Here is an 11,516-nt window from a genome sequence, read left to right on the forward strand (position 1 = left end):
CGTCGTTGCAAATGGCAAGATCTCATTCCTTTTGATGGCTGCATAATATTCCATTGTATATATATACCACCTCTTCTTTATCCATTCATCTGTCGATGGACATCTTGGCTCTTTCCACAGTTTGGCTATTGTGGACATTGCTCCAGCACTTATTTTCTTAATAATTATTTATCTTATTAATTCTTACCAGCACTTACCTTCTGATGATGATGATGATGATCACTCTCCTGGAGTTGGTGTTCAAAAGGTTTCTTTTCCTGTTCCAGCAATTCATTAGTTAGTTTCTAAAAGATAAAATTCATAGGCAGAAGCTTCTAGGAGTTTCCTGAGTCTAGGACATCTCATTGGTGACAAAATCCCTTCTCGAGTTTTATTCTGCTTCTCATTCTTGAGGGGGCATGGGACAATGGATCATCTTCTGTAGTTACTTCCTGCTGGATGTGGGCATCATCGTGGGAATCAGCAGAGGTGCAGAACCTCTTTCTAACTACTCTGAGATATGTGAGTCACCAGGCTCAGCTCTGAGCTGTTCATACCCTTGCGTTACCACCATCTGTAATTGTATGGCCTCTGTATGCTTGGTCACAAACTGTACCAAACAGGTAAGTATGCAGGTCCAAAAAATAATGAGTCGTGGGATTATTAGTGGCCACAGGAAAGAGAGGAGATTTGTGATACTGGGTCGTGCCGTTTGATAGTCGGCCAGACTTAATCAGAAGATCCTCCTCTGGTCGAAGGTACGCAGTCAAGCCCCCTGATCAAAGAGTTTTTTAATATCCACTTCTACTTCATCTGAGGTATTATTACCCCAGGTACAACATGAAGTATTAGTTATTACACAGAGTCCCCCCTCCTTCTGCTAACAAGTAGTCCAGAGCTGGTCTATTATCTCACACTACATTAGCTAAGGAGTCAAGGACAATTTTTAATTTCTTGAGGGCACTGCCTGTGTTTCTAGCCCATGTTTCTATTGTGCCAATTCCTGAAGGGTGGCTTCATGATATAAAACCTCCCCAAGGGGCGGTTAATGTGATGGCCAATCCAAAGCTGGCCAGAATCAGACCCAGGGCTCTCTTTCCCCGATGGGAAGATTGAGTAGGATTATGTAAGGTCATCCTCACAGGACCCATGAAGCATACAGTACATTGCCCAGTGAGCTGGACATCGTCAATGGACACGTGAGCAACAGCAAGAAGCAGGGAGATAAAAATCCCAGCTGGAGATGAGTCCCTTGGGTGCCTATGGTGGGATGATCCACAAATAAAAACATATCCTGGGGTGTGCAGGCTCAGTGAGTCTGCACTGAGTTAAACCAGTTAAGCAATTTGGGACCCCAGCTCGGGGATGCCATTGCATTCAGGAGACAAAGGTCCGCTCCACAAGGCTGTGTAATTGATTGGACCCGTGGCTGCCTTTCCAGGGGCCTGATTATATAAATAGGTATGTCTCCAGCACCCCTTAGGTTTGGTCAGTCTTGTCCTTGTCTTACACTGACTTTCCCACGTCCCTCTAGTGTTGTCGCATCCCTTCACTGGACACCAATGAGCTTCACTTGGAAAGCAATCCTCAGTGACGTTGAGGGGCTGTGGATGTCTCAGGGGTACACCCACAGCAGGGCCGGGCGCTGACGTGCAATTTGGGTATAGCACCCCTCTCCTCCCAGTATCATTAACAACAGGGGTAAGATTTATACACAGAATTTCTCTATGGGAATGACCCAGCCGTATAGCTATGGAAGGAGAATTTTTATTTTACTTTATTCTTAAAATTTATTTATTTATTTATTTGAGAGAGAGAGAGAACATGAATGGGAAGGGCAGAGGGAGAGGAAGAGAAAATCTCAAGCAGACTCCCCACTGCACACAGAGCCTGACTCTGGGCTTAATCCTACAACCCTGAGATCATGACCTGAGCCGAAACCAAGAGTCGGACACTTAACCGACTGAACCACCCAGGCACCTCTGGAATGAGAATTTTTAAAGGAATTCGGGAGCCCATAAAAAAACTTACATTAGTTCTTGCTTCGGCATCACATACACTAAAATCGGAATGATACAGGGAAGATGATCATGGCCCCTGAGCAAGGATGACACGCACATCCGTGAAGCATTCCCTATCTTTATGTATTAATCGAAATCAAATTTTGCATTGTAATTATGTGTTATTTCCTAAGCCCAAAATGTATGTATTAAGCATAAAACCTGTTATAACTTAAAAAGAGATTTGCCACTGCTGCATTAGAATAGAGTGGACTTCACATCTAACATTTTTTTTAAGAGCAGAAAATTTTTTTTTTCTGATTTTTATCCTTTAGAACGTATCACTTAGCAAACAGGACATCTTCAGAAAGGATTCAGTAGCATTTTATTAAAGGATCTGTGTGCCAAGTACTATGCGTATTTATATGTTGGCCGGTCATCTCTAACAACTTAATGTTAAAAATTGTGTGTTTGTCATACAGCCCTAAGTGGAGGTAGCCGGACCTCACTGATATGCCTTTCAGTCTCATTGAAAACTTACACCACAGCTCATATCGCTTGTTCTCTGAAATGTCTAAAGGACATGAGCTCTCAGCCATGAAGAACTTTGGCTTCTCGGAAACAGCTTGTTGCCAAGGTCAGGCTAAGAGGAGACCTGCTTACCCTTGTGGTTGCCCAGCTCATGTGAGCCGTCCCCACTTTCCCACTTAGCTAGCTCGCCTCTGCGTATGAGCTATTGACCTGAAGGTACTTAACTAGTAGTCTGTTACTAGTTAGGTACCTACACAACATATCTCCGTTGACAAGTCATTTTAACATTAATTAAGTGAAAAGAAAACTGATTATTCTTTCAGTAGTTTGGAGCCTTTGTGGTCTCAGATGTCCTGATTTCAATTCTCTTTTTTTTCAATTGTGTGCTTGGAAACAGCATATATATATGATATATAATTATATCATTATATCATTATATCATATATATATATATATATTTTACTGTGGTTTTTAGGATTTTTTTTTTAACACAATGAAGCCTTAAAAAAAAAAAAAAGATGTTCACACATTCTCAATGTATGGTAAAACAGATAGAAGTAGCTTCTCTGGGTCCAGAGCAGGGTCCAGAGTCCTACTCACTGGGCTAACTCTCCTAAACCAGCTCCTGATGGCACCTGAATCATCTGCACGGGGCTCTTGGAAACCACTGGTCAGGAGCATTCCTTGTTCTCATTAGCCAAATAACAGTACTTCTGTCACCACTGTCAGACTGATTTGGTCTTCATAATTTTGTATTCTGGTTTCAGTCAGAATCATTCCAATTTGTATTTTATTTTCATTCCAATTTTTAAATTAATTTTTTTATTCATTCTTAATCAGGTTCATCAGTAGATGCTGTTATTCGGAAGAACTGTGATTCCAGCAAATGAGGATAACTGATGCCTTTTTTGCAGTTTTGAACAAAAGCATTTACAACTTCTAAATTATTATTTTGTAAAATTCTTACAGCCTCACCATTTCACCTCAGCACATGCTGATTTAATATTGTTTTATGTAAAAATAGTCCTTTTCCCATTGTGTCGTTAGTTCTTAAAATGCATTAAAAAATAACCAAGTTGACTTTCTCACCTTATATAACCAACTGTATTACAAACACATATTGGGGTGACAGTGTCCTGGACAGACATAATATTTCTCACATATGACTTTACTGAGGAAATAATATACCAGTTAGCATGGTCATGTCACCTTGTGCTTCAAATTGAAATTTTTAGGATCATGAAATTACAAAGTCAGATAAGGGATTTATAAGTATTTTTTTGGTAATGCCTTAGGCAGCCTTTCCAGAGTAAATTCTGGGCCCCGTTGCTGTTTTTTGTTTTATTGGATATATTTTGCCTTTTTCATTTTATCAATTTCCTGGAAAACCATCTTCAATAAATGTTTCCTAGTCTCTTTAGGTGTTCGGTTGGTAGTCATGGGAGTGACACATAAGCGAGGCCAGAAGTTGGGTTGAGAGTGCAAGAGACTATATTGTGCTTTAATATGTCATACTTGATAATAAGTGTATAAGTTGCCAATATATGAATTGATGTTAAATATATCTCCCACTTAGGGGTGCCTAGATGGCTCAGTCTGTTAAACATCTGCCTTCAGCTCAGGTCATGTTCTCAGGGTCCTGGGGTGGAGCCCCATGTCAGGCTCCCTGCTCAGTGGAGAACCTGCTTCTCCCCCTCCTTCTGCCGCTCCCCCTGCTTGTGCTCTCTCTCTCTGTCAGTCAAATAAATAAATAAAATCTTTAAAAATATATATATCTCCCATTTGAATTCCCATTGGATAAAGTTATTTCTTGATGTGAAAAAAAAAAACTTACATTAGGGTCCCTCTGGACTGGGTGGTGTATAAGCCATCCGATTTCAGTCTGCGGGTGTTGGTGACACGTCCAACAGCCTTTTAGTTTATTTCCCTCTGCTATGAGTTTACTTAGATTCCCCAGGGAGTTCAGTTCCCAAGGGTGCTCTGGTGTGTCTGTACCTTGAGATATTCCTAGAACCTCTACGACAATAATTAATATCAGGATAGTGTTCACACTAAGATCTTATGGGCTGAAACACGGTACCTGGCCTCTGGAAGCTGGTGAGCAAGGCAAAGAGGACTTGAAAACTATCCATTTTAACCATGTATTAGCAATGAGCGGTGGCATTTCTCACTGAACGGTTACAGGGAAAGTGGCTTAATCTCGTCAAGGCAGCGAGACAGAACAGCAGACTAGCGCTGTGTGGACTGAAATCACGGTAGTTGAGATCTGACTGTCCCGTCCACTGGGGTTTTACTTAACTGCGTGTCCCTGGAACACAAGTTTCAGGTCAGAGAGTGACTCACGGGTGTGTTTGCTGTCGTCTGTTGCTTGTAGCACCTCATCTGCCGAGCTGCTGGTGCAGGTGACTTTCCCACTCCAGAGTCGGGGATCCAAGGCACCACCCCTTCTAGTTTTTGTTTTTTTTTTTAAGATTTTTTTTTTTTTTTATTCATGAGAGACAGAGCGAGAGAGAAAGGCAGAGGGAGAAGCAGGCTCCCAAGGAGCAGGGAGCCCGATGCGGGACTCGATCCCAGGACCCTGAGATCATGACCTGAGCCGAAGGCAGACGCTTAACCATCTGAGCCACCCAGGCGCCCACCACCCCTTCTAGTTTTAAAGAAGAATGCATGGCCAACAGTCCTAGGTGGGGCCCTGTGCATATTGGGTGTGGTTGATCCTGGGGTGACCCACTTTTCCATGGGAGGTGCACCCAAAGGCCAGGTTTGTTGGGTGAAGCCTGATTTCAGTAGGTAAGGGGAGGCAAAAGTGGCAAAAGGACACTTGCTGAGCGCGTTGGAGATGAATTACACGCTCAATGGCCAGAGAAAACTCCGGGTCTGGTGGTGAGGAGGAGTGAGGGCCTTCAGGAAAGAGCCTCCTGTAAGTCGTTCTGAATGGGCTAGATTTTGGTTTACTCTTTGGGGCGGCTCTTACCCTGGTGGGAGCTATCGGTAATAATTTTCAACAGTTTTGCTCTGTTTCTGGACACAACTTCACCAGGGTCTTTTCCAGAAGATTCTTTTAGCTCCTCCTGTTTTTCTAGAGGACTGAGGTCTCCAGGCACAGAGTGTAGCCTCCATTTGATGTCCAAAGCTCTGGCTACTGCAGAAATGACCTTTGATATGAAAGCCGACCCATTATCACTTTGTAGTGACCTTGGTAACCCAAATCAGGGAAATCCCTCTTTTTCTTTCTTTTTAATTTTTTTGAGAAAGAGAGAAATGCGAGTGGGGGGGTGAGAGGGGTGAGGGGGGTGAGGGGGGTGGGCAGGGACTGAGGGAGAAGGAGAGAGAGAATCCCAAGCAGGCTCCACGTTCAGTGTGGAGCCCGATGTGGGGCTCGATCTCACGATCCTGAGATCATGCCCTGAGCCGAAATCAAGAGTCGGATGCTTAACCAACAGAGCCACCCAGGCGTCCCAGGAGATATCTCTTTTGATAAGGCCTCTGGTACTTAATTTGCCCTTTCTGTCCTACAGGGAGAGGCCTCCATCCATCCAGTGAATGTATCTACAAATACCAAGAGGTATTTGAAACCCCAGGTGCTGTTGGCATAACAGTAAAATCCACTTGCCAGTCTTCCCTGGGTGCTGCCCCCCAGTCCGAGTTGCCGTGGCTAAAGGGGGTACCAGAGGCCTGGCTTGTATATTATTTGTCTGACAATAGACACACCGGTTTGCTATTCTTTTAATAATCTCTCTCATCCCTGGAATATTTATAAGCTTTGTTAACCACAGGCATAAAGCTTCTTGGCCATAATGCGTTGCATCATGTGCACTCTTAGAAACCCCCCAGACAGTTTGTTGGGTGCCTGGACTTTCTCACTGCTCTTTGTCATCCAGTCTCCGATTATCAGGGACCACGGGGAGCCCATCTTTGCTGCCTCCTCTGTTTCATCTCGGGAGTAGGTGGGGGTGGACTGATAAAGAGGCAAAGAAGGGATTAATGGCCTCTGCAAACTCTCCCCTGATCTAGCAGAACTTTCCGTGCCTGCATCAGCCAAACGACCTCCCGGTATTATTTCCGGAATTTCCTTTCTGGTGGCATTTACAGCGAATGCCCCCTGCCACCTGTGGGGGCTTCTGCCCTGCTTCCAGCAGCCTATGGATTTCTTTGCCATATCTGATTTCTTTATTTCCAGCATTTGAGAACCCTCTTCCTTTCCATATGGTTCCATGAGAGTGGATTACAGGGAAGGTGTATTTAGAATCAGGGTGAATAGGTACCAGTTGATCTTGACCCGACCCTAAAGCTCTGCTTAGCACAATTATGTCTGCGTTTTGGGTGAGGAGCCTGGGGCCAGCCTCTTAGCCTCCACAAGAGTGTTTAGGGACACACACACACAACCTGCCCGTCTTGCCCATTTCCTGTGAAAAAACCAGCCTTCCTCTGCATTGGACAGGGCTCCACTTTGGACATCTCTGGGACTAGAGTACACTTGATCCGTTACTTCTGGGCAACTGTGGGTAGTAGGTGGATCAAGATCAGGAAGTGGGGTGGCTAGGTTGAAAGTGTGGCATGGGGTCTAGCTGCATCGCAGACATCGCAGTAGTCTGTGCCGGGATAACCACAGAGGTCCTTCGGTTTCCAACAGACCAGAGACCAGGTGTGGGGTCCAGACTGTTGTGGGCTGACCTGTAGTTTTTCTCTGCCTTTTTGATTGAAAGGCATGTGGCTCAGGCAGGGAGTCCAACCGTTTAGAGAAATAAGCTACCGTTCTCTTCAAGGGCCCAGCATTTGGGTTAACACCCCCATAGCCACTTCTTGTCTTTCATGTACATATAAATCAAATGGCTTTTCAAAGCCTGGTAATGCTAAGGATGGGGCTTCCGAAAGGAGGGCTTTAAGTCTATTGAAATCTTGATCACATGCTTCATCCCACTCAAACAGGTAGGTCTCAGGTCCCCGAAGCTTATCATAAAGGGATTTCACGATTAGCCCAAAGTTAGGAACACGGATGTGGCAAAACCCAGACATTCCCAAAATCCCCCGCAATTGCTTGTGGGTCCTTGGTGGGTCTGGCTGACATACTGCTCTTTCTTTCTTGAGGAAGACCTTGTTGCCCCCTTAGAAATAATAAGCCCCAAGCATTTTACAGTTTCCTTAGAAATTTGAGCCTTTTCTTTTGATACCTTATATCCCTTGCTAACTAGAACATTTAACATGAGTACAGTATTTTTGTCAGAATATCTTGAGTGAGGCTGGCTATTGGAATACCATCCGCACGTTGCATGAGAGTACTCTTTTCTAGAGTTAACTCTTACAGCTTGTTCTGGGATTTCTCCAGAGAGAGTGGGGGAATTTTTTAAATCCCTGAGGTAAACCAGTCCAGCAGTATTGTTTTCTTGGGGGGCTGACGCCTTCCCACTCAAAGGCAAATAATTCTTGGGATTCAGAATCTAGTGGGGAGCAGAAAAAGATCTTCTTTAAATCTAACACAGTGTAATATTTACTATTACTTGGCAAATTGACTAACAGGGTATACAGATTGAATACTATAGGATGTACGTTAATGAGTAGCCTCATTAACAGCTTGGAGGCCTTGAGCAAATCTGTTCCTTGCTCCCTGGCTTTTTAACGGGTAAGCTGGGGTATTGCATGGGGATCTGCATGGCCTGGTCAACCCTTGCTCCAAGAATCTATTTATTACCCGGAAGATCCCTTTTATAGCTTCCAGTTTTAAGGGGTGTTGCCTTACCCCAGGCCAATGATGAATCTGTTTTATTATTTTTTTTAAGATTTTATTTATTTGTCAGAGAGGGAGAGAGAGCACAAGCAGGGGGAGTGGCAGAGGGAGAAGCAGACTCCCCGCTGAGCAGGGAGCCCGATGCGGGGCTCCATCCCAGGACCCTGGGACCATGACCTGAGCTGAAGGCAGACGCTTAACCGACTGAGCCACCCAGGCGCCCGATCGATCTGTTTTAATTCCACCATCACGGGTGTGGCACTGCGGGCACATCCCAGTTGTCCTGGTGCTCAGACGTCCAGGTTAGGCTGGCTTCAGACACTGGCAGACTGTGGAGTAGAGCCGTGAGTTTAGCTCCCCAGGACCTGGACACTTGGGTCTCTATCCTGTCCTGCTCCCAACTGATTATGGCTCCCAGTTTGGATAAAATGTCTCCTCCTGGAAGAGGAACAGGACATTCTGGTGCATAAAGAAAAGAGTGCTTTCGTCATGTTGACCCGATGCCACAGGTCAGAGTCTCCAGAAATCTTTTGGTTTCTCCTCTTCCCGAGACTCCTTTTATACTACATTTTGGGTTAGAAAGGCTACCCTTTTGGGTGCTCAACACAGAGAAAGCGGCTCCAGTATTGAGCGAAAATTCAACCGACTCTCCTCCCCACTGCGAGGGTCACCAGGCTCCTCGTGGGAAGTGAGGATCTGGTCATCTGAAGCTGGCCCGGGAGCCCCATGGCCCCGTCACATCCCATCTTCGCTGAGGGGCAGCTGGGATGATTCAGTTTTGCCCATCCTCCTTTTGGGGGCCGTGTGAGCAATTCTGTTTCCATTGCCCTTCCTGTTTACAGTAAGCACCCTGAGTGTAACCCAACTCTGTCAGCGGCCTCTTGATCCCACGGGTGGGGGAGTGGGGGGGGGGGCGGGCGGGGTGGGAACTCTCACCCACGATGTCTTCCTTCCTGACCCTGGGTTACCTCCAGGCTGATAGTCTTTCAGCCCCTTCTCTGGCTTTTGCCACCACCACAGACTTTTCTTCTGCCTTTAGGAGGATGGATAGTAAAGCCTGGATGTCCACCCAGACTGGACTGTGCATAGAAAATATACAGTAAATTTATAAATTCAACTGGATCAGCTCATAGTCCCCTGGTGTGCCTGCCAGTTGCACAGGTCTGATGTTGAAAAGAGGACACGCACATTAATGAGACGTCTGTGACTGTGAGGGACCTCTCTAAATGGGAATATTCCAGCCCCAGGCTGGAAGCGGGTCCCTAATCTAGTAGTGCTATCTGGTAAGGGAGGAGACATCGGGGACTGCTTGGGGAGGTGTTAATGGGAAATCAGGGGTTAGCACTGATGGGGCTGGAGGAATTGGGGTCTGGGTGTCACTAAGGATCTGGATACCAAGGAAATAAGGCAGAGGTTTATTACGACTTAATGGCTGACTTGGAACTGTAGAAGGGATTTGAGGCAAATGGTTTCTAGCTTTATGTCTTCTGACTTAAAGGAATAGTTCTTCATCAGATTTAATATGGGAAGTAGTTTTGAAGTTTTAGGTTCCACCTTTATCTTACAAATTTTACATTTCCTTTGTAAATCTTCATTTCGATATAGTTGCATAAAGCATTGAACATATGGGATCTCTTCCCATTTTCTTACTTTTCTACAAAATAGTTTTAATTGCAACGTGACATTGAATTTTAAAGTTCTGTTTCCTGGCCACTTTTCTCCATCCCCTACAGTATATTGTTGCCAGGCTATGTTGCAAAAGGAGATCACTTGCTTTTGAGTCCAGGGGGAGTATCCAAAAGCCTTCCAGTTCTGGAGGCTACAGCCCGCGGGCTTTCCCTCAGAATAGACCTTGTCCCGTGTTCTGGGAATTTTCCTTAGAGTCTCCTAACCTGCGAAGATAGCTTACAGTGAGTAGCAATGATACAAATGTCACACCATCTCGCTCACAGAATATTTAGGACTCCAGTGGCTTGTCCTTAAGAAAAAAAGCTAGAGAAAGAAAGTGCCCCAGTGTCTTCTTAAAAGACGTTTGGAGACTGCCAAGGACTCTGGGGTGTCTTTCTTATCAGTTAGTAAAAGGGAAGGTAAACCAGAGAACTGGGGATCCCTACTTACAGATTGCCAGGAAAGAAAAGAAAGGAAGGACAAGGTACATTAGGCCAAGCAGCCAGGGTGGTGATCCAAACAGTCAGCAACAGTCTATTGTGTATAAACATTTGACACAGATATTAGATCAGCGAGGACGGAGATGTCTGGCAATCTCCCAGACTCTAAGCACTGGATACCAGAACAACAGTGTCCAGAGTCCCTGACAGAGGGATCAGCCAAATTTACCCTCTGACTAGTCTTTAAAGGAATGCTCCCATTTCACCAGGAGCATCCAAGCCTCCTGAAGACCCAGGTTATGCCATCTTCCTGTTTTTCCCGATTTACTCAGACTTTGGGAGACAACTCTAATTTACCTCTAAAAGTTGTGCTGTCGACCCAGCTTATGCCAGCAGAGATCATTTTGAGTAAACATACTCAGTGTGGCCGCTGGATTTCAGGGGAGCTCTCAATGCTGGTGGTGGTTATAGGCACCAAAGAGGGAGAGCCCCACGAGGAATCCGCACCTGGCGCATCCCCAGGAGCTTGAATGGGTTAGCCCAGGACCAGCTGCTACTGCCCTCCGCTCTGCCTGTTGGAAACCAGGGAACTGGAGGGCAGAACCTCAGAAGGGCAAGACTCCCATCTGAGTCACCAGAATTTGTTACTGGACCAATGTAGGTCGGGTCTGGGGTGAGTTATAGAGAGAGACTACACCAGCTGAAGTTGCCTTATGAAGTCTTTATTTGCAGCAAATAAAGAGAACATGGAGAATAATTTCCAAAGCTGTGACTCCCCAAACAGGAGTAAGCAGGCTCCTTTTTTTTCTCTTTTTTAAGTCAATTTTTTAAAATTCAAGTATAATTAACATACAGTGTTACATTAGTTTTAGGTGTATAATCTACATCTGCATTACCACCAACAGCGCAGGAAGGTTCCTTTTTCTCCACAACCTTACCAACACTTGTTATTTCTTGTGCTTTTGATTTTTTTTTTATTCTTATGTTAATCCCCATACATTACATCATTAGTTCTAGATGAAGTGTTCCATGATTCATTGTTTGTGCATAACACCCAGTGCTCCATGCAGAACGTGCCCTCCTCAATACCCACCACCAGGCCAACCCATCCTCCCCCCCCTCCCCCCCAGAACCCTCAGTTTGTTTTTCAGAGTCCATCGTCTCTCATGGTTC

General features: G+C 45.1%; 1 protein-coding gene and 1 non-coding gene across 7 annotated transcripts in view; both read left to right on the top strand.

Annotated features, from left to right (window-relative positions):
* Positions 1-2,014: 2,014 nt before the first annotated feature.
* Positions 2,015-2,121, top strand: LOC115944330 (U6 spliceosomal RNA). The gene has a single exon (XR_004078890.1). It is a non-coding gene; the product is annotated as a U6 spliceosomal RNA (small nuclear RNA).
* A 6,227-nt stretch (positions 2,122-8,348) lies between these two features.
* SLAMF6 (SLAM family member 6) overlaps positions 8,349-11,516 on the top strand; it is a 20,221-nt gene continuing 17,053 nt past the window's right edge. For 2 of the 6 annotated variants that reach the window (XR_014146630.1, XM_081825317.1), the window contains exon 1: positions 8,420-8,744. The gene's annotated coding sequence lies outside the window, so the exon portion shown is untranslated. Of the gene's footprint in view, positions 8,745-11,516 lie in introns of all 6 variants that reach the window. The other 4 variants (XM_081825318.1, XM_081825319.1, XM_081825320.1 and 1 more) reach the window with 4 other exon arrangements.

Source organism: Leptonychotes weddellii, chromosome 6 (assembly GCF_054177405.1).
Source record: "Leptonychotes weddellii isolate Sample4059 chromosome 6, ASM5417740v2, whole genome shotgun sequence".
In the NCBI taxonomy this organism is placed as follows: Eukaryota; Metazoa; Chordata; class Mammalia; order Carnivora; family Phocidae; genus Leptonychotes; species Leptonychotes weddellii.